The sequence below is a fragment of the Camelus dromedarius genome, chromosome 29, assembly GCF_036321535.1.
Source record: "Camelus dromedarius isolate mCamDro1 chromosome 29, mCamDro1.pat, whole genome shotgun sequence".
Taxonomy (NCBI): domain Eukaryota; kingdom Metazoa; phylum Chordata; class Mammalia; order Artiodactyla; family Camelidae; genus Camelus; species Camelus dromedarius.
Window position 1 is genome coordinate 20,576,354 of NC_087464.1, and position 19,019 is coordinate 20,595,372.

At 49.4% G+C, this 19,019-nt stretch overlaps 2 long non-coding RNA genes across 3 annotated transcripts in view; both read left to right on the forward strand.

Moving 5' to 3' along the window:
• LOC105092234 (uncharacterized) overlaps nt 1–17,099 on the forward strand; it is a 45,017-nt gene extending 27,918 nt beyond the window's left edge. The window contains exons 1-3 of one of the 2 annotated variants that reach the window (XR_010378304.1): nt 11,538–12,677; nt 12,814–12,911; nt 16,918–17,099. This is a non-coding gene — a long non-coding RNA (uncharacterized LOC105092234). Of the gene's footprint in view, nt 1–11,537; nt 12,678–12,813; nt 12,912–16,917 lie in introns of those variants that run through there. The other variant, XR_010378303.1, reaches the window with a different exon arrangement.
• LOC135319572 (uncharacterized) lies at nt 13,353–15,926 on the forward strand. The gene is made up of 3 exons (XR_010378306.1): nt 13,353–13,652; nt 14,411–14,472; nt 14,931–15,926. It is a non-coding gene; the product is annotated as an uncharacterized LOC135319572 (long non-coding RNA).
• Nucleotides 17,100–19,019: the final 1,920 nt, after the last annotated feature.

The following is a 19,019-nucleotide window of genomic DNA, read 5'->3' on the forward strand; positions in this document are numbered from 1 at the left end:
GTGCAATGTACAGATGGGAGCCTCAGGCCTCCACGTGAGGTCCTCAGAGGACACAGAGGCAGATGGAAGCAGGCAGGACCCTCTATGGCATCATCCCTTAAGCCTGTAACAAGGTAACCAACCATAGGCTATAGCAATGATCAGCTCACGCACATCCCAGGATTCCAGCTCCGTCTCTGCCACCAGCCACTGCTGGCAGATTCCTCCACCTCCTGGAGCCTTAATTTCCTCATCCACAAAATGGGATAACATGACCTTCCTTGAAGGCAGGTTTCTGTAACCATGGGTGTTAGCAGTTCTTTGTAAGCCGCCAAGATGTGTGCAATGGGAAGGGGTGGCGCTTATGAAAGTGTCATCAGAGGCACGTTTGTTGCTGTGGGAGTGCAGGTGCTGGACCATTTTCTCATCTTCCCACAGGCTGCTAGAACCACAACTTATAATTAATGCTCGGTGATGTGGCTTGACCCAGTTTCCCAAAATAGGATGTTTTAACTACAACTGATGAAAAATGTGAAATTCTTGTCTTCCTAGCAGAACTAACTAGATAAACTTCCTTTCCCTGGGCTTTATGTTTTCTTCAGAGCTAATGAATGGGGGGTGGAGGTAATAGCTCAGCGGTAGAGCGCATGCTTAGCATGCACGAGGTCCTGGGCTCCGTCCCCAGTGCATCCATTTAAAAAAAAAAGAGTGTGTAACACACAGCTGATGAATAAATGCACACATTGAGCACACATATATATATTCACTTATTCAGTAAGTGTTCATCGGGCTCCTACCTGCACCATTTATTATGCTTAACCCTTTACCTGCCTTGTCCATTCACTCTCCACATGAATCCTGTGAGGTGGGCATTGTTACCCTGATGCACGAATCAGGGAACTCAGGCTCAGAGGGGTTAGGTTACTGGGTCAAGGCCATACACCTAGAAAGTGACAGAAGCACAATTAAACCCACGTTTTCTTGACACCCCCTCCCAATCCATGCACCTCTCTTTTCTGATACCACGTGGCTTCTCCAGGCCCCTAGAAAGGGGACTTAAGGTATGTCTGGTAGAAGGAATGAGTAGGGATGGACCACAAATTATCAGCCCCTCATGCGTCTTCCCAACTCCAGATAGATGGCCCCTGGGGTCCCCGTACTGCCCCTCTCCTCCTGGCCACACTCATCAGCTCTGTACCACTAGGCAGCTCCCTTGTCCCCAGCCTTGGTTCTAATTTGTTTCACTTCCTACCCCTCCAGGCCTGTCTAGGACTGCAGTGGCACTGAATCGGGCAGCCCCGCCTCCCCTGCACCCTGGACTGGGGGGCAGTGGCTGGGCAGCAGAGGGCGTGGGGTCAGACAGAGTGAGGTGCTTCTGATTGCTCCCCCTTTGACTTTGGGAAAGTACCCGGACTTCTCTATGCTTCGGTTTCTTTATCTGAAAGCCAAGGGTCATACTTGTCTCACGGGGTCGCTGTGGGTCCTAACAGGATACGTTAATACGTGTAAGGCATACAGTAGGCACTCAGCCAATGCTATTTCCTTCCCCTTCCCATGCTTCCAAAGAAGTATGGTAAGTGGTGGCTTCTGACGATGCTACTTTTTCCTCTATGGTTTATTTTTAAATATTTAACTTCCATTTTAGTGAGTAGGATAAGGTATGAATCTAATTCCTTTTCCACATTCAATCTTCAGTATTCCAACATGATTTATGAAGTACACTTTCCCTTCCATACTGCTTCCTCTTCATGCATTACAGTCTCTCATATAGTTTGATCTAATTCTTGGCTCTCTTCTGCATGATTTAGGTACTGTGTTCTCTTTGTATCCGAACTTCAACTGCAAAACTGGCCTCGTGCTTGGTGGGTGGGATGGGTTTTCACTGCGTTGATGTACACTATCCAAGTAACCAGTTAAACACAGAGAATATGGTCAGAGGAAAGCAAAATAGTCCCTTGACTCCCGGTGAACACGGTTTATCCGTGGAAGGAGGGAAAGAACTCCTACATCTAGAGCAGGGTTTCAGCCTCGGCACTGTTGACATTTGGGGCTGGATGGCTTCTTGCCACGGGGAGGGTCCCGTGCATCGCGGGATGTTTGACAGCATCCCTGGCTCCTATGCACTAAGTATCAGTGGCGTCCCCCATCCCCACCCCTGGTTACGACAACCAACAATGTCTCTAGACGTTGGCAAGCGTCTGCTGGAGGACAAACTCTTTCCCATTTAGAATCACTGATCTAGAAGGGTTGGACGTTCCGTACCTTTCTCCTGGGCTTCCCACCCACCTATCCCCATCTGTTCCCTCAAAATAGAAGTTTCAGAGTGAGATGTGTGGCAGACATGCTGCTTCTCAGCAGTGGAGAAAGCCCCTGCTCTGAACTCTAGAAACTTCTGTCTCTGATGACGCCTTGCAAATTTGCGGTCAGAGGTGGCAATCCTTTCACTTATTGGAACATGACCACTTTATTCTCTGCCAGTGTGTCTTTTCTTTCTGGTTTCTTATTAAGTTTGTGGAGAAGGAGGTTACTCTGCCATCTTTCACAGCTGTCCTCTGCCATCTTTCACAGCTGTCTCGTCTCTCAGTCCCCGATCTGAGTCTTTTCCCTGCATGTCTTATGGAGAGATGTCAGGTTTCAGTAAAATTATAATTAAATCTATAGTCAACTCTGATCAGATGGCATTAAACAGAGGAACACGGAACAAGGAACAATGTTCTCTAAAAGGAGAAATATTTTTACATGAATATTTTGGTATTTGTTAACGTACTGGAGTTAATAGAGAGGTGTAGGAGGTGCTGAATAGAAATCCAATTTGTAGTGATTATTCCCAAATTAAGATTAGCACAGAAACCTGTCTGGAGTGGGAGGCAAAGTCTGCTGTTCCAAAGAAGAGGTTTTTAAAGGTGTGGGTGGGGAGAGTGAGAGAAACTGAACGTAAATGTTCTTGCAACACGAATGGGAAAGAGCCTGCAGGTCTCCTGACAGCCAGGAGCATCCGTCTGGAAGGAGGCCCAACACTCACCCCAGAGAGGACCAGCGGGGGCCGTTCCCTAGTCCCGACCCTGCCAGCTTCCCTTAAATGCATCTGGTAGCTTGCAGCTTGCAAAAAGCTTTTGTGTATTTAGCATTAATGCTCAGTTGCATGTAACAAAGACCCAAAACATCAGTGACTTTAAAAGGATAGAAGCTCAGATATAAGCCATTTGTGGCCAGTATGGTCCCTCCACAGTCACTGAGGACCCAGGCTTTGCTTAATTTCTACTCCAGCAAACTTAGAGCATGGCCCTCATCCTCATGGCACAGGATGGAGCCCCATCCATCATAACAGAGTTCTAAGCAGTAGGATAAAGGAAGGGGCTCTTGTAAGTCAGGCTCCCCAGGAGGCAAATTTGACAGATATTTGCATACAGGAAGTTCATTGGGATGTATACTTGAGGTCAACAAGTAACAGAAGTATGAATGGGCAAAAGGAGAAGTTGGACTGTGATGCCTCAACACAAGGCCTCAGCCAGTCCCACAGGAACTTCTGCACTCAGATGGCCCTCAGGAGTTTTCCCAAACTGGGGCAAGGGGATCAGATCTTTGCATGCTCACTTTACCCAGTCACCCGACGCAAGCTGCCCCAGGAAGCGGCGTCCCTTTGGGTGAGGCGGCTCTCTTTAGCCAAGGACAATCACCAGGAAGAGGGGCTCAGTGAAAACTGTCAGCACTCAGCATTCCTTGCAGCTGGGACATAAGTGCTTCAGCCCTGAGCATAGCAGAAATCTGGATGGCGAACGACAGAGTCCACTACAGTCCACCCCCTGTGCCACTCAGATCACTTGCTTTGTATAAGTGCTGAGAGATGCTCCTTCAGGATTCTGGTGGACCTCTTTCCCTAGGGAAAATCTACAAAGAGAAAGTAATGAAGTGAACTATGGCTTTGCCACTGAGGCTGGTACTCAGCAGCTCCTTCCTCTGCTACCCCTCTGAGATCCTCCCACTCTGAGGAAGCACCTCTTCTGATCTAGGTGGTTTCCTTTTGTGGGTTACCCTGCAGTTTAAGCCCCTGGTCATTAGGCCCTTCTCAGGCTGTCGCTGCAACACCTGACCATTTACCACCAAATCTGGGCAGGGGAGAAATAAGAGATGCTCTTGTGGATCACTTTGGTGCCAAACATATACATCTTTGCCCCCTTTGGATGGCAGGAGCCCTATTTTCGTTTGATGGTGAGAGTCAATTATCATTGCCAAGATGATGATTCCTTTTTTCCCCATTAGCATAAAGAGCCCAAAGGGAGCAGGCAGTGGTCCTAATTTGAAATTTAATGGAACTCATGTTATAGCCTTTGATGGAATCATGCCTCCCTTTCCTGCCAGAGAGTCAAGCCCTCTAAACCCACAGAGTCCAAAGTTGTAGGAAGAGGATGCAGACATTCCCCATGTGGGTCATCGAGGGTGATGTCGGCAGGCCTCTCTTCCTCCACCCCTTAGTTCCTAGACTCGTATCCTAGGGAATCACTGAAGTCTTCTGAGTAGAGAAATGGCAATTCCAAAGTTGCGCTGTTGAGCAGAGGCCATGAAGGAAAGTATTTAAAGCAGGAAGACCAGTGATGAGGCTGCTAGAACCGTCCAGGCAGGAAATTATGTGGCCTAATCGTGGAATATTATTAGAACCTGACATTTCCTTCAGCAGGAAAACCAGCTCTTGGCATCCAATTAGTGTCTCTGGGTACCTCAGGAGGCATACTGCAGGTTAGGAAAGACATTTGTTAAGCTTTCCCTGCACTCACAGAGGCAAAACTATTACAGCAACATTCCAAAAATAACCCAGCCAAATTGGCGAGCTGCAGCTTGGCTGTACGTCAGCTCGATCAGTGAGACACAGAAATTTTGCCACTCCCAAGACGATGCACGTCTTGGGACCCGGACCCTGGACCCTGCAGCCTCTCAGCTCCACCCAGAGTGGGGCCAAGGATTCTTCTCCGAGCCCTCTGCTTATTCCTCTGTTCTGGAACATTTACCACCATCCGCCCGAAAGTCAAGGTGTTGACACGTATGGCTGCTCCTGCCCTGGGCTGCAGTCTCAGGGAACAAGAAGCTCTCCCCGCACTCTTCTGTACCTGGGACAGTGCCTGTTGCAGCCCCCGACCATGAGAGCGAGCTCAGTAACTTTTGAATGGAATTGAAAAAAACTTTGCAGGTGAGATCACTGAACTGCTATCAGTGATCAACAATATTAACCATAATAACAATGACAGGGAACATTGAAGGGGGAGCTCCTATGGGCCAGGCATACAACTAAAGGATTTACATGCATTATCTTATTTAAATCCTCCCCAAAACACTATAAAGTAGGTATTATTATCACACAGAAAGAGAGCTAAGTAACTTGCCCAAAGCCATCCTGCTGCTAAGTGGCGGTCCCATCTTTCAAAAAAAGACAGGTGGATGCCACATAGTATGGCCAGTGAATATGGCACCAGTCTCAGGTAAGATTCCAAATATGTCTGTGGGATTAATGGCTTCTAGCCACTATTAGGTGATTACTAGAACCTAGCAGGAGTTCATTAAAAACAAGCGATGCTAGGTTAACCTCATTTCTTTTCCAATTATACATTCCACACGTGTAAGTTAAGTCCTTTGTGTGTGCCAGACACTGTGCTGGGCGCGGCTCTTAAATGCTGAACAGGGCACAACTTCTGCCCTCAGAGGACTATGGAGCAGTGGAGGACAAGGAGAAATAAAGCCGTTGCAATACCCTAGAGTAAGCAGAGGGTGCTATGAAGCCAGGTTGGAGCTCCTGGCAGACAAGAGAGTAGGAGTGGCTCGGTGAACAGTGAGCTATAATTGGGATTCCTGTTAGGTTTTGGGTTGTTTGGGTTTGATAAAAGAAGCGATGAGTATTTCAAACAGAGCAGTTGTTATGCTCAAAAGCCCAGATGTGAAAAATTGTGTGATGTCTTCAGGGGACTGCACATAGTTTGATTTGGCTAGAGCAACAGCTCCTAACTATGGCTGCACATTAGAATGACCTGGAAGGAGTAACAGAATGCCGATGGCTAGACCTCTCATCAGCAACAGGACCAGAATCTCTGTCTAGAGCAGTGAAGGGAAGACAGTGGGAGGCAAAAGATGGGGCTGTGGTGGGACAGGGCTGAGAACATGAAGGTCCTTGACTGGCATACTAAGGAAACTGGACTTTGTCCTGGGGCAAAGGGGAGCCAGTGGCAGGCATGTCTGTATCTGCAACACAGGACAGGAATTGGAGAGGTCACGGCTGGAGGGGGGAGCCCAGCCAGGAGGCTGTACTCTCTTTAGGTAAGACATTACCTAACCCAGAAGTACTAACCTTGGGTACTGGGAGAAGTGAACAGTTTAAGAGATATAGAAACAGAATAAGTAGAACATGGTGACTGACTAGAGATGGGTGGCTAAGAAGAAATGGAAGAAGAGAGTGATGGCCATGTTTCATCTGATCAGCAAAGTCAGTGGAGGTACCATTTACTGACGTGAGAAAGCCTAGGGGAGATGCTGCTCACTTGGGCAAGAGCTGAGTGAGTGGTTAGCAGGTTTAGTTTGAGATGTGATGTTCTTTCCTTTCTGCTCCTTTCCCCAAAACCTGTCCTCAGAAAAAGTTCTGGTTAAGTCCATGACACCATGGAAGTCCTTACTGGTATCAGGTTTTGCCCATTCTGAGATGTTAGCCTTATGGCAAAAGACTTCCTAGATGGTAGCACTTCAGGTGTGTACAGCGCCACCAGGCTGGATGGAGTGTTCCCTTTTCCAGTATTGAGAAGGAAACCACCCCAGCATCCCTGAAAACTCTCGGCACCAACGGCCACGTATGCAAATTCTGGCCTCGCACCCCCAACCCTGATGCCCACCCTCCAGCCGTATGTTCCTCTGAGAATTTCACACATCCCTCTTACATAGGCATTTATTTTCAAGGAACTGAAGGTGTCATCACAGTTTCTCTGTCATCCCTCCTCCACAGCCACTGCCCTCTTCCCGCAGAGCTTCCAGCATCTTGGCACAGGGGAGAGTGCACCTGCCTCTAGAAATACAAAACCCACTGCCTCTGAGCATAGGTGCGGTGATGTCAGCTGCAGCCCCAGGAACAGAACAGCCTCGCCCCGCCTGCCTCACCCTGAGACCGTCGTCTCTGCTTCTCAGCCTGCCCACCAGATGGATGGGTTTGCTCGTGCCACCCTGGACTTTGACGGGAAGGAGCCAGAGCCCCTTCCCTGGCCGCTTGGCCGTGGGACTTAGCCATCACCTCCTCCTCTCACTTCCTTCAGGGGCAGAAAAGATGCAACAAGTAGGCAGCAATAAAGTACATGAATATACAGCAATAAAGCATGAATATAAGAAACTCCTACATCTCTATAACAAAATAAATAAATAAATAAATGTGCCAATTAAAAAATGGGCAAAGACTCAAATAGACATTTCTCCAAAAAGGACATACAAATGACCAGCAGATATATGAAAAGGTGCCCAACATCACTACCTGCCAGGAGAACGCAAACCAGAAAGGGATCTGCAGAACATTCTGTGGTAAGAGGTGCTGTGTAGGATGTCATGGAGAATGTGAGCTCGAGCGGAGTGGTGAAAGGACCATCCTGCGACATGGAAGGACCGGGAAATGCAGGCCATGCTGGTGGACAGGTTCAAAATAGCCTTGAGCCAAAGCCAAAACTCCGGCACAGCTCACCCGAAATCTATGCGGGTCCCTGGCCCTATGATTGGCTTCTGCAGCAAAACAGACCTGCTACAGGACCAGAGAACAGGTCCTGGGGGTTGGAAGGACCCACTTCTCCAGAGGACACAGCTCCTGCTGGCACAATGAGTCGGGCTTGGACATGGAGCCTACGACGAGTGGAAGGGGTGGAAGGTCCTCTAAGCCTCGTCCTAGAGGCATCCGAGTAGCCCTAAGCAGAGTGGCTGGGGATGAGGGCGCAGATGAGGGAAGTCAGGCCACAGGCACAGCTGGTTCTGTAGGTGAGTGGCGGGGCCCCCAGGGGACAGGACCAAGGTCTAAGGCAGGCACCAGGACCCAGCCACGGGGGCTGTAGTTGAGGGCAGGGAAACCAAGACAAGGCCAGAGTTCCAGAGCCTCGCTGCACGTCTCTGGGAACCCCCAGCCCCACAGCGTAGTCTCTAGACGGAAAACAGGGGCCCTGAGGTCACACAGAGAGACCCTCCCCTCCCAGCACTCAAACAAGTCAAAAGGCCAAGGTTTCCAGTGGACAGAAGCCTTCCGAATGCACACGTGGTCCTCATGAGAGTCGGGAGGGGGTGACTTGTCACCTTGTAGAGAGCAGCAGAATTGTCCCCCAGCCCCCCAAGGCCCTGGGAATGGCAAATAGCAGTAGGTTGCTCTCCGAGGACAGGGGTCCTCAGCTGCGGGGCTGTATTTTGCTCGCGGGGCATGTGCAGGTGTGAAGCCTGGGGATGAAAGAGAGATGAGGCTGCACCCCCAGCCCCTCTTTCTTCTCTGCTCCTCCCACATTCGAATGTAGCCCCTTCCCTAAATTGTTTTTGAACCGAATTGCCTTAGGACTAGCGTATGAAAGGGGCCAAATTACCAGCATGCAGTGCCCCCCGCACGCCTAGCCCAGCACTGCGCACACACCCTGTCCCAGCTGCCCCTGTGCCGCTGCGGTGGCTGAGCTGCGGATCTGAGCCTCAGAGGGATGGCGGGCTTGGAGAAGCGGCACCGTGCCCGGACTCCGAAGGCCGGGATGGCTTCCTCGCTCCTTTACAAATGACCCCTGAGGACCCAGGCCAGTGTCCCAGTGTTGCTGAGCCAGACTTTTCGTATTGCTCTGAAAGAACCACTGAAGCCCACGGAGCAAACAAGAGGTGGTAACCCCATACATCTGAAGTCCAGAGAACCCCCCGCGCTGGGCCAGTCCCCGGCAGCAGGGCTGACTTAGAGATGCCCGTCTGGAGACCCAGACTCTTAGCACGCCGGCCCCTGGGACAGAAGGGAAGGCAGGTGATGAGGAACGGAGCTGTTGCAGAAACGCTGCATTTGTGAAGAGAAAGTTCTGTCCTCCTCTTTCCTGTGGGAGTAGGAAATGAGGTGTCTCCTCAAGGAAAAGGAGGGAGGGCCCCAGGGAGTGTGCAAATTTGGGGGCTGTTTTCAAGATGAAAAGACTAGATTTGGTTCCCTTGTTAGACACCTGCTTGGTCTCCAGACTCCAGCCACCCGTGTGACCCGGGCTGGGAGGGACTGTCTGGAGGGAGAGGGTGTAATGGGAGCCACAGCTGGGAAGACAGGCCAGGGCCATCCCTTCTGGCCACCAAGAGGGCGGAAAATGAATCCCGCCTAGTTGTAGCTGGTGGCCTGGGGGTGCCGGCCAGGCAGAGGGACAACCACCAGGAGATGTGAAGAAAGCCTCTGCCTTCTCTTCTTTCCTCCCACATCCAGCGCAGGATGGTGGAGGCGGGGACCAGTGAGGGCAGACCTCACCCTGCCCCTCACCCCAACCCAGCCTCCAGCCCTTATCCTAAACCCTAGTGCTCCAGTCTCACCTGCTCCGGGGGAAGAGAGAAGAGCTTTAAATAGATGTGAGAGCAACATTTTAAAATGAACAGAGCTGCGTTCTTCCTAATTTCAAGTACCTGAACTTTCTGGAAGTAGGCTGAGCCATCACTCTGGAAGCTGCTACCCAGAGGGAAAGGCCTTCATTGTAACACAGCCAGGGCAGTCACCAGAAAAACAGAACGACTTACTTCATGTTCATAACCCGACGAACTGCCACTGCTCAATAGACCAGTTATGCTAAGAAAAACTGGTTGGCTCAGAAGCTTTCTGACATCTGGAGGCAGGAGAGTGAGGCACCTGCTCAGGGACCACAGATGTGGCCAGGGATGAGGCTGCGTGGCAGAGCCAGGAGAGGTTCTGCTGCCAGCGCCAGCTGGAGTCACACTGGGGTGGGACAGGAATGCCAGGCTGGGGTGGGATTTGAGTCGGTTCCCCATGAGGAAGGAGGAAGAGGGGCGGGGTGCCTGCAGAGTAAGGTGGTGTTCTCCTTGTGGCAGTTCATTCCAGAAAGGCTGCTGACCACTTCCTGTGCACCCCAGTGCCTGGTCCCCCTGTGTAGAACCTGTGGGGAAAGGTCTGGAAGTAGGGGGACATCCACATCATGATGACTTTGGTCCAGCCACAGCCTGTGGCCTGTGCCCTCCTCTGAGCTCACAGTCCTAGGGCTGTGTGGTCATTGGCAGCTTATGACACCCTCTCTGTCCCCAGGCTGAGAGTCTCAAACAAGTAGAACTCTGAGTCATTTCTCTCTCCTTAGCACCCAATGAAGACCCAGTCCATAGTAGCTGCTAGGGAGTGCTTCTTGAAGGAATGACCGGATAAGTAATGGGACGACAGAATGGATGGATGGATGGATGGATGGATGGATGGATGGATGGATGGATGGATGCATGAATGCATGAATGAACCCACTGGAAAATGAGCATCATTTTTCCCTATCATGTTCCCATTATACAAAGGCACCCAGGCCCGAGACTGAGGCCTCAGCTAATAGGAGATGTCTGTGCTATGAAATGACTGTGGCCTGCAGTATGATAAATCTAATGAATGCCTGACTAAAGCGAACTGTGCCCTCCACGATCATCACAAAAACAGAGCTTCAAGTGTCCACCCTCTAGTGCCCAGTTGCTAGACTGCACCGCTGCTTAGTGTCTGGCTATTTGCAAGAACAGGTTGAGCAGGGCTTTCTGAATTAGGGACATAAGGGGTTCGATCGGGAGTCATTCCACTTTTCTGCTCCCGGAGGGAGAGACCTTGACTTTGCACCTCCTGTGTCCCCAGCAGGGAGCTTTAAGCCAGGACTCAAACACCCTTCCAGCAACTCTGTGTCAAGTACCTGTTGGGGAGATAATTGATGCATTGAATGGAGGCAGTGCTTCCCAACCAGTGTGCTGGGACTTTTGCAGCCCGCAGGATGTTGGAAAGGCAAGGCTGGCAGGGCTGGAGTCCCAGAGAAGTCTCCCCAGGCTGCAAGCCCTGGGTGCTGCCAAGAGATGTCCTCTTACCTGGGCATCTGTTGCACTGCCACTGCTGAGCATGGCCAGCCCTTCACAGACAAGATATGGCTGAATGGTGGGAGTCGGGGGCAGGTATCCTGAACCTCTGTTCATCTGTGACACCCTGGTATTTACAGGTGACTGCTCTAACGATGTGTATACTTTTGCAAAATAGAATTTCATTGATGGTTTTCAAAAATTTAATATAGAGAAGTTTGACTTAAAATCCATTCATATTAACCCCCGCAAAAAAATCAGCATCGCAAGTGTCAGAGAAATAAAAGAAAAGACTGTTAGATTACTTAAACATGATTTCAAATGGTGACCATTGTTCTAAATGTTTTCATTGCTGTTGTTCTTGATTTTTTTATCAGTTTACTTGGATGGGAAAATTTCTAGTTGGTGTTTAGAATTTAAAAATCTTGATCAGAAGTTTCACATGGTCATTCCAGATCTAAAACCTGATTATTAAAAAAAATAGATGCAAATTCAAGTTTTTCGCTAAGAAAATATTTTATTTATAAGTTTTATAAATATTTAGTGTTTCCTCTAATATTTTATGTTATTTTACACATCTTAATTATACATGCTAAAGAAAATAAAATGACTTTTTTCACCTAGCCCCGTAGGTGGCCCCAAGTCCCCTCAGTTAACCCCCGTGTACAAGGCAAATGTTACTATGCGTGCCATGGAAGAATGTTGGAAGGCACTTGGCTAGAGGGCTGCCCATCCGAACTCAGAAGTGCTAACATTCTTTAAAATCCTTGTTAAAAGTATGAAATTCTGGCATAGGCTTGGATTTTAACAACTCAAAGCTCTTTTAACTGGAAAAAATATATATCAAAGGTCAGGCGCTAGAAAAGTTGTAAAACTTGGCTGCCAAAGTTAATCTGTGGCAGATTGTCTTTTCCAAGGATGACTGCAGCGCTGTCTTCCCTCCCCCATGGTCTTCTTACTCTGTGACTTTGACATTCCTTCTATAATGAAATGGGGTCTCTCTTCCTCCTCTAAAGTGTGGATTTGTGACTGTGATGGGAGCCATGTCGTGTGACTTCCAAAGCTGGTCACAGGAAGTGAAGCGCGTTCTTCCCGGCACTTTTCATACACTGCTTCTTGGCTCTCAGACTCTGTACTGTGAGGAAGCCCAAGCAGCCCCCAGGGGGAGGTTATGTGTGTGAAGAAACTTATTTGAGAATAAAAGCAGTAATATCTAAGGACTGATGACCAAAGAAATATATTACATCACTTTTTGTAATAGTCCCAAATTGGCAGTGTAGCCAATTGGTGAGAGCACAGAATTTCTGGAAAAATCCCAGCCTGGCTTTTACCAGCTACGTGGCTTAAGTCAAGTTCCTGAATGTCTCTCTGCCTCAGTTTCCTCAGAAGTAAAGTGGAGATGATACTAACAGTACATCCCTCACTGTGTCGTTTTTAAAAGATTAAATAAGTTAATGTTTGCAGCTCAGGTTAGAATGCTGCCTGGCACAGAGCAAGAGAGGTATGAGTATTTGTTTACTGATTAGATAAAAATAAAGAATTGTACATGATCACGTGGGGTCTGGAATCAGAAGGGTTGGGTTGGAGGTTTGCTCGACCTTTTTCACCAAGGAGCCCGAACAAGCCTTGTAGCTTTACCTGAGCGTCGGCCTTCTGGCCACTTGATGAAGGTGATGATGGGGTGCGGGGAGGGGGGGCTTTGGGTTGTTGCAAGAATCAAATCAAGCATGCCTCTGGTACCAAAATGCTGGTAAGCAAGATGTCAATGTTGGCAGTTGTCATTGTGATGATTTTTCTGGTCATCAGATCCCCTGGCCTGTTGGGGCCGCAGAAAGAGCACGGAATGCCTTCAGTGCCGTTAACTGTTAGCCTGCCCCGTGGTGCTAAAAGCTGAATATGGGGAGGTAAGTTGGAGGTCCTGCCCTCCAGAAGCCCACTTTTTTCTGTTTCTGGCAGACAAATGAACACCTGACTTACACTGCAGGGAGGTGCGTGTTGTAGCGGATGAAGTACATGGTCCAGGGTGCAGGGAAGGCTTCCTGGCAGGGACATAGTTAACTGGAGGCCTGGCTGTGCCTGTCACTAGCTGTGTGATCTGGGACAGAGACCTCTGTGAGTTTTGGTTTCCTCATCTGTAAAGTAGTTAGAAACCGAATACAGCAAAATACATGCAAGCAGTGTCGCAGTGGTAAATAACACATGTTGCTTTCTGCTCCGTGCTCTCCTGGCCTTGAATATCCGTGATGACAGCAATGGGAGGGGCTCCTTCACCCGAATTCAAATCAGGCAAGTTCACCTAGAGGCTGCCCATGGGGGGAGGGGTGGAGGCAGGCGGGGGGCTGGGATCTGAGCTGTTTAGAGCCCCATCCAGGATGAAGGGAATTTCCTGAAACGGGCTTTGCTGTCCCACGTTCCTTTTATGAAACATGGGACTCTTCCTGCATCCATAAAGATGAAGACATTCTTTCGCGGGGATTTAATTTTGGGGCTGCGTGCCTGGGCCCTGAGAAAGCCCAGGCTTCCTCCTCCTTTTGAATCTAACCCCAGCAGCTTTGTGCGCACCAGACGAGACTGCATTCCCCTTAATGCCCTTGGCATCGCTTACGCACACCAAAATCCGCTGCCTCAGGGCTTTCCAGCCAGCGGTAAGCCTCCCTTTCATGGGCAATCAGGCAGCAGCCTGGAGCAGAGAGGGGAAGGGGGGCCCGCGTGCCCCGCTGGGTCTCTGTAGACAGCGGAGGGCAGAGGCCTCTCCCTGACCCCAGGAGATGAGCCCAGGCCTGGGGAGAAGCTATGCAGTGACAGAAAGGGCCCTGTGCAAATGGGGAAACTAAGGCTGGGTGAGACACTGGACCGCTTGTGTCAGTATGTGGGTTTAAACCAGACAAATTTCCCACGTCACCCCCAGAGCCCCGACTACCTTCTGACGGGCGTTGCCTTTGACACTTGCCAGGAGCTCACTATCCTGCTGTCCCTGGCTTGGGGTCTGAGGGCAGAACGCGAATACTTTCAGAGGAGTAGGTCTGAAGGTGGGACACATCCACCAAAGGCCCCTCTGCTCCTCTTCCTGGGGACGTGACGCACAAGCTTGTGTCTCTAAAGGCTGCATTCGGTGGAGGGTGGGAGCGGTGTAGGTTGACGCTGCCTCTGTGCACGGCAGGTCTGGGGGGCTTTTGTTCAGCAAACATTTATGGTGAGCCCACCATATGCCAGGTATCCTACATGCCAGGTGCTTGGGATTCCAGGGGGAGTAGGGTGGACAAAGCCCCCCATGCCCTGCCAACCTCTGCAGTATGAGTGGAAGAAGGACCGTGGCTGTGGGTCCAAAAGAGGTGGGCTTGGTCCCCACCCTTCCGCTTATCAGCTCTGTGTCCTCCCGCCGGTGACCTGTTCTGCATTGCAGTGTCTTCATCTGCAACACGTGTGTGACCCTAAGGACTCTTTGGAGGGATCAGCTGATGTTACGTAAGCGAAAAGGTCTATGCCCTCTCTTGCCTGTCACCGCATCTGTAAATTGAGGTCCAACTCTGCCTTACACTCAAGGTTGCTCTGAGTAGTACAGTGCAGTGGTTACACACACTGCCTTCCGGGTCCGACAGTCCTGGGTTCCAATTCTGACTCTGCCACATACTATGTGACCTGGGGTGTGGTCTTTAGCCTCTTTGGACCCCTGTATTCCCAGCTGTAAACTGGAGATGATAATAGTAGCACCTAGCTCAGACTGTGGGTATGGCAATTAAATGATGCAATTCAAAAGTAAATTTTAAAGTTATTAAAACTTAAAAGTAAAGGGCTCTGCACAGAGGTGTTCCCAGTAAGCCCTAAAGAAATGTGAGCTATACTTTTAATCATTCATATTCTTATAATCCAAAGGCTAATTACAAGGTATTTTTCTCTTTCCACATGTTATATCTTTGGACCAGTCCAAAAAAAAAAAAAAGCTTGGAAACACTTATACAGTGCAAAGACAGAGTTATGAGAAACTGTGGAAACAACCCAAAACCTTTGGAGAATTGACCTCAAAGATGTAAGCTCTGTTTGTGTTGTGGTCCTGCACTCAAGAGCATCTCGCCAGGTGATCACCAGGAACTCCCGGCATCACATGCCGCACGGGAGGATGCAGAGTTCTCAGCCCCCTTTGCACTTGGCCCCTTCACTTGGTGGAGGGTGGGGTCTGTGGCTAACTGGCCTCTTTCTGTCCAAAGGAGGTGCTGAGTGTCCAGGCTGTGCTCTCTGCTCCTCCAGCAGCCTCTGCCCATCCACCCCTCGGCCTCCAGAGCCACTGTCTGCACTCTTGGACTCAGAGCTGAGTCCAGGTGCTGAGTCATCTCCGGTGAAAGAAGAGGGGGCCTCCGCCACTTAAAGCAGGAAGGGCTGGGAGGGGACATTCACTCCAACATTGCCCCCTGGGTTCTATTACGCCTAAAAGGAAACTGAGGCATAATGAAGGTTAAAGACTTACCTAGGTCATAACAGGAGTCGAGGACTCAGCCAAGGCTAGAAGCACCATCGGACCCCCAGCTTACAGCTGGACACTGGGGTCACCTGGGCACAGCTACAGTGCAATGCCTGGACCGATTAAATCAGAATCTCTGGGGGTGGGACCCAGGCATTGATGTCTGACACCAAAGGCTGTACACCACTGCATTAGAGCGAGGAGACCCCGCGTGAACACTAAGGGCCTTGATTCACATTCTATTCACGTCCAAACCGTATGTCAGAGATTCTGATGTAATTGGCTGCACACCAGGATCATTCAAAACTCCCAGATGATTCCAAGATGCAGCTAAGTTTGAGAGCCACTGTTTTAACATAGCATCTTAATTTAACTTTCAAAGTCTATTTACTCTTCAAGGAAAATCATAACCTTTAATCATATCTAAAAAAAAAAATGTACCTGTTCAGCTGAGATGCAATCCACTGCCTGTTACTCTGCACTCACATTCCAGGAAACAGAAGCATTTGTAGTTACAAGACTATTAATCCGCGGTTTTGTCTTTACGCGTAGGTGTAGTTAGACTTGCTTGTGTGTCACTCGGTTACAGTCATTCGCCAATTCAACAGAAACGTATTGAGTTTGCTCTAGTATAAGCAGTTACGAGTTTAAAGGATCATTCTGAACCAACAACATCATAAATAACCATCTTTAATACAACAGAAAGAATATGCGTTTAGCCCATGCCATGAAACGTTCTGTCAGAACATATGGTCCTTATAAATTGAGTTTAGTTAGAATTTGTCATTTGCTGAGGAAACGTTCTGGGATGGGACTTTCACTCGAATCAGATGGAAATCCCTGCTCTCACTTTTTTTTTTTTTTTTTTTACAGTAAGATTGCCTAAAATTCCAAAGCCTTTTAGCCTCTTTATTCACCTGCCAACTATTATGAGGAAGCCCCAGGAATAAGCACCTCCACCACTCAACCGCTGTTCTCATTGGGGAGACCCTAAACGCAGTTGCAGAGAGCACGTTTTGAATAAGCAAAGCAAAGACCTCACTGAGCACAAACCCCAGGGCTGCCCCAGCATCCCCTGGCGGGGAACACTGCCCAGGGCCCCCAACGCCCACACGGTCCTCCCTCTTCTCGGACCCTCTGCTGTCCGCGGGCACCCAGAGCAGGAGCACTAGTTCTCCCTGACACGCAGGGGACCCTCGGGGCTTCCAGAGGCTGTGAGTGACAATCACCTACCCTTATCAGTTCTCCGTCCAACACTTAGAGTCACAAAGCTGGCTGGAAAAGTGATAAGGGGATGTGACTGGCCGGCCAAGACGTTCTGATGAAACTTATCGGAACAATAGGAAAGCTGACATTTGATTTCCAGGTTGAAACGTCCACTTGATCTCTGCAACTCCTCCCCTCGCTCCCAAAGCCCCTCCATGACCTTCTGCTTTGCTCTGGCCTCTCCCCAGGTCTCTCCTTTCGACATTTGGCGAGGCTTTCCTGTTTCTGCAGACAGAAATTGAGACATGCAACCCTGGATAGCTATGGAAAGTAGTGGACTCTTCGCATTTTTTTCTGAAAAACCAATCAAAATTGTAAATGAATTGAAATGTCAAAATTAATAAATAAACCAAAGTTAGCAAAGGCTTTACCCAGCAGCTCCTGCAGGTCTGAGGCAGGGGGCCCCGGCACGTTCTCCTCCTCCCGGGCTCTGCGTCTAAGCCCACACCCACATGCCATTCATAAAGTCCCTACTCTGAGTCTCCTCCTCCTGCCAGGATTGGTCCTCCAGAGGTGCTGGCCCCAGGCCAGGACCCATCAGCTGCAAATCTGCTCGAGCTGGATGTGTCCACAGTGCTGTGTGGCCTTGATGGGCTCAGGCTAGGGTGGAGTCTGGGTCTAATGGTGAATTCTCCAGCATCCAAGCTCCCTGCCCCATTGTGTCGGATTCTCCCCTCTTGTTGGCTGGCCTTCCACCCTGATCCACGCACACAGTCCCTGGAAACCAAACACTACTGACATGGCTTCAGTTGTGGAGGCCTTAAGATGTTTCTCCACATCAAGATGAAACCAAGAATAATCACCGGTGTCCAGGAATGGTTTTCTATAGAGTATCGCATTGTGTGAAGACCATCAGCTTTGGGTCCCATCTGCCTGCCGCCCACTTCCTGACTGTATGACCTCGAGCAAACAAAGAATCTCTGAGCCTTGGTACCTGATCTATGAAACAGATAGGACCCCCTACCTCCCAGGATTGCTGTGAGAATTAAATGAGAAAAGAGATGGAAAGTGCTTATGCTTATACCTAAGTTCAGATCCCACGACAGGTGCTTCCTGGTTACATGGCCTTCAGCAGGTCTCTTAAACTATCTAAATCTTAGCTTCCTTTTTTGCAAATGTGGGGATTAGAATAGCTACCTCAAAGGGCTGTTCTGAAGATTAAAATAGATACACAGTATAAGGGTAAAAGCATGGCCTTTGTACTTAATTGGCTTGGATTTAAATCCTGATTTTGTCAGTTACTGGCTCTGTGAAGTCACTCAGCCTCCCAGAGCTTCACTTTCTACATCTGCAGAGCAGCTGTGACCATCCCAACAATCCTACCCCGTAGGGTCGTAGTGGAGTTTAAGTGAGGTGAGCTATAAGCCCTAAGCACAGAGAATTCAACAGAAATGTAGCTGAGGTCATTGATGAGATAATATAATCACTGACAGTGGACTTGACCCAGGAGATGCCCACCAGGTGGCCACTATTTCAACTGATGTTCCACAAGGTGCATTCCTTGGACCTCTTGGACGGCTTTTCCAGGGTCGGGCCAGTCGCGTCCCGGAGACGAAGTCCTGCTCCATGTGCATCCTGTAAGGAAGGCACCGACTAAGGACCCACAGAGCTTTGGAAACCAGGTCCTTACTCAGGACCAAATGATTATACAGCCCCAGACTTCTGACTCTTGAGGGTGAAGGAAAAACAAACGAATCAGGGACTCTGGGCAGTGGAATAATGAAGCCAGTCCCAGAACTCGAGTTGATGAGAGCTTTTGTGTTCAAGGAGTCCAGGTGTGTGGAAAGAAGGAAGACCCTGACCTGAGATGGTCTGAAATCACTCCAGGGTCTTTAAGGTCAGTCACTGGGGGAAGCTGGGCCGTATGGTGACAATACATGTGTTTCTCTTTGGTCCAACCCCCTTGTTTTACACATGGGAAACCAGAGCCCAGGTTGAAACTCCGCCAAAATCCCAAGGATGCAGCTCTCTGGTCTTTGACGCTAGATCAGATCAGGTATCTGATGCAGATCACAAAGCAGGTGTTTTCAGAGAAGTGATAGGAGTCCTGAGCAACGGGAGGAGGAAACTGGTAAATGACCAACGGCTAGAACTGCAGGGCCCAGTCAGCACCCCTCAAAGACCCAAATTGTGACAGAAGAGATAATGCAATGGCTCGTTTATTTTTCCGTGAAAGCAGTTGCCCCATTTGAAGGATCCCATCACCCTTGTCTTCACAACATGTGCCTCAGTCTCTGTAAACATTCACAGGAGCCTGGAAACCAGGAAGGTACTCTGGAATGTTCAAGCC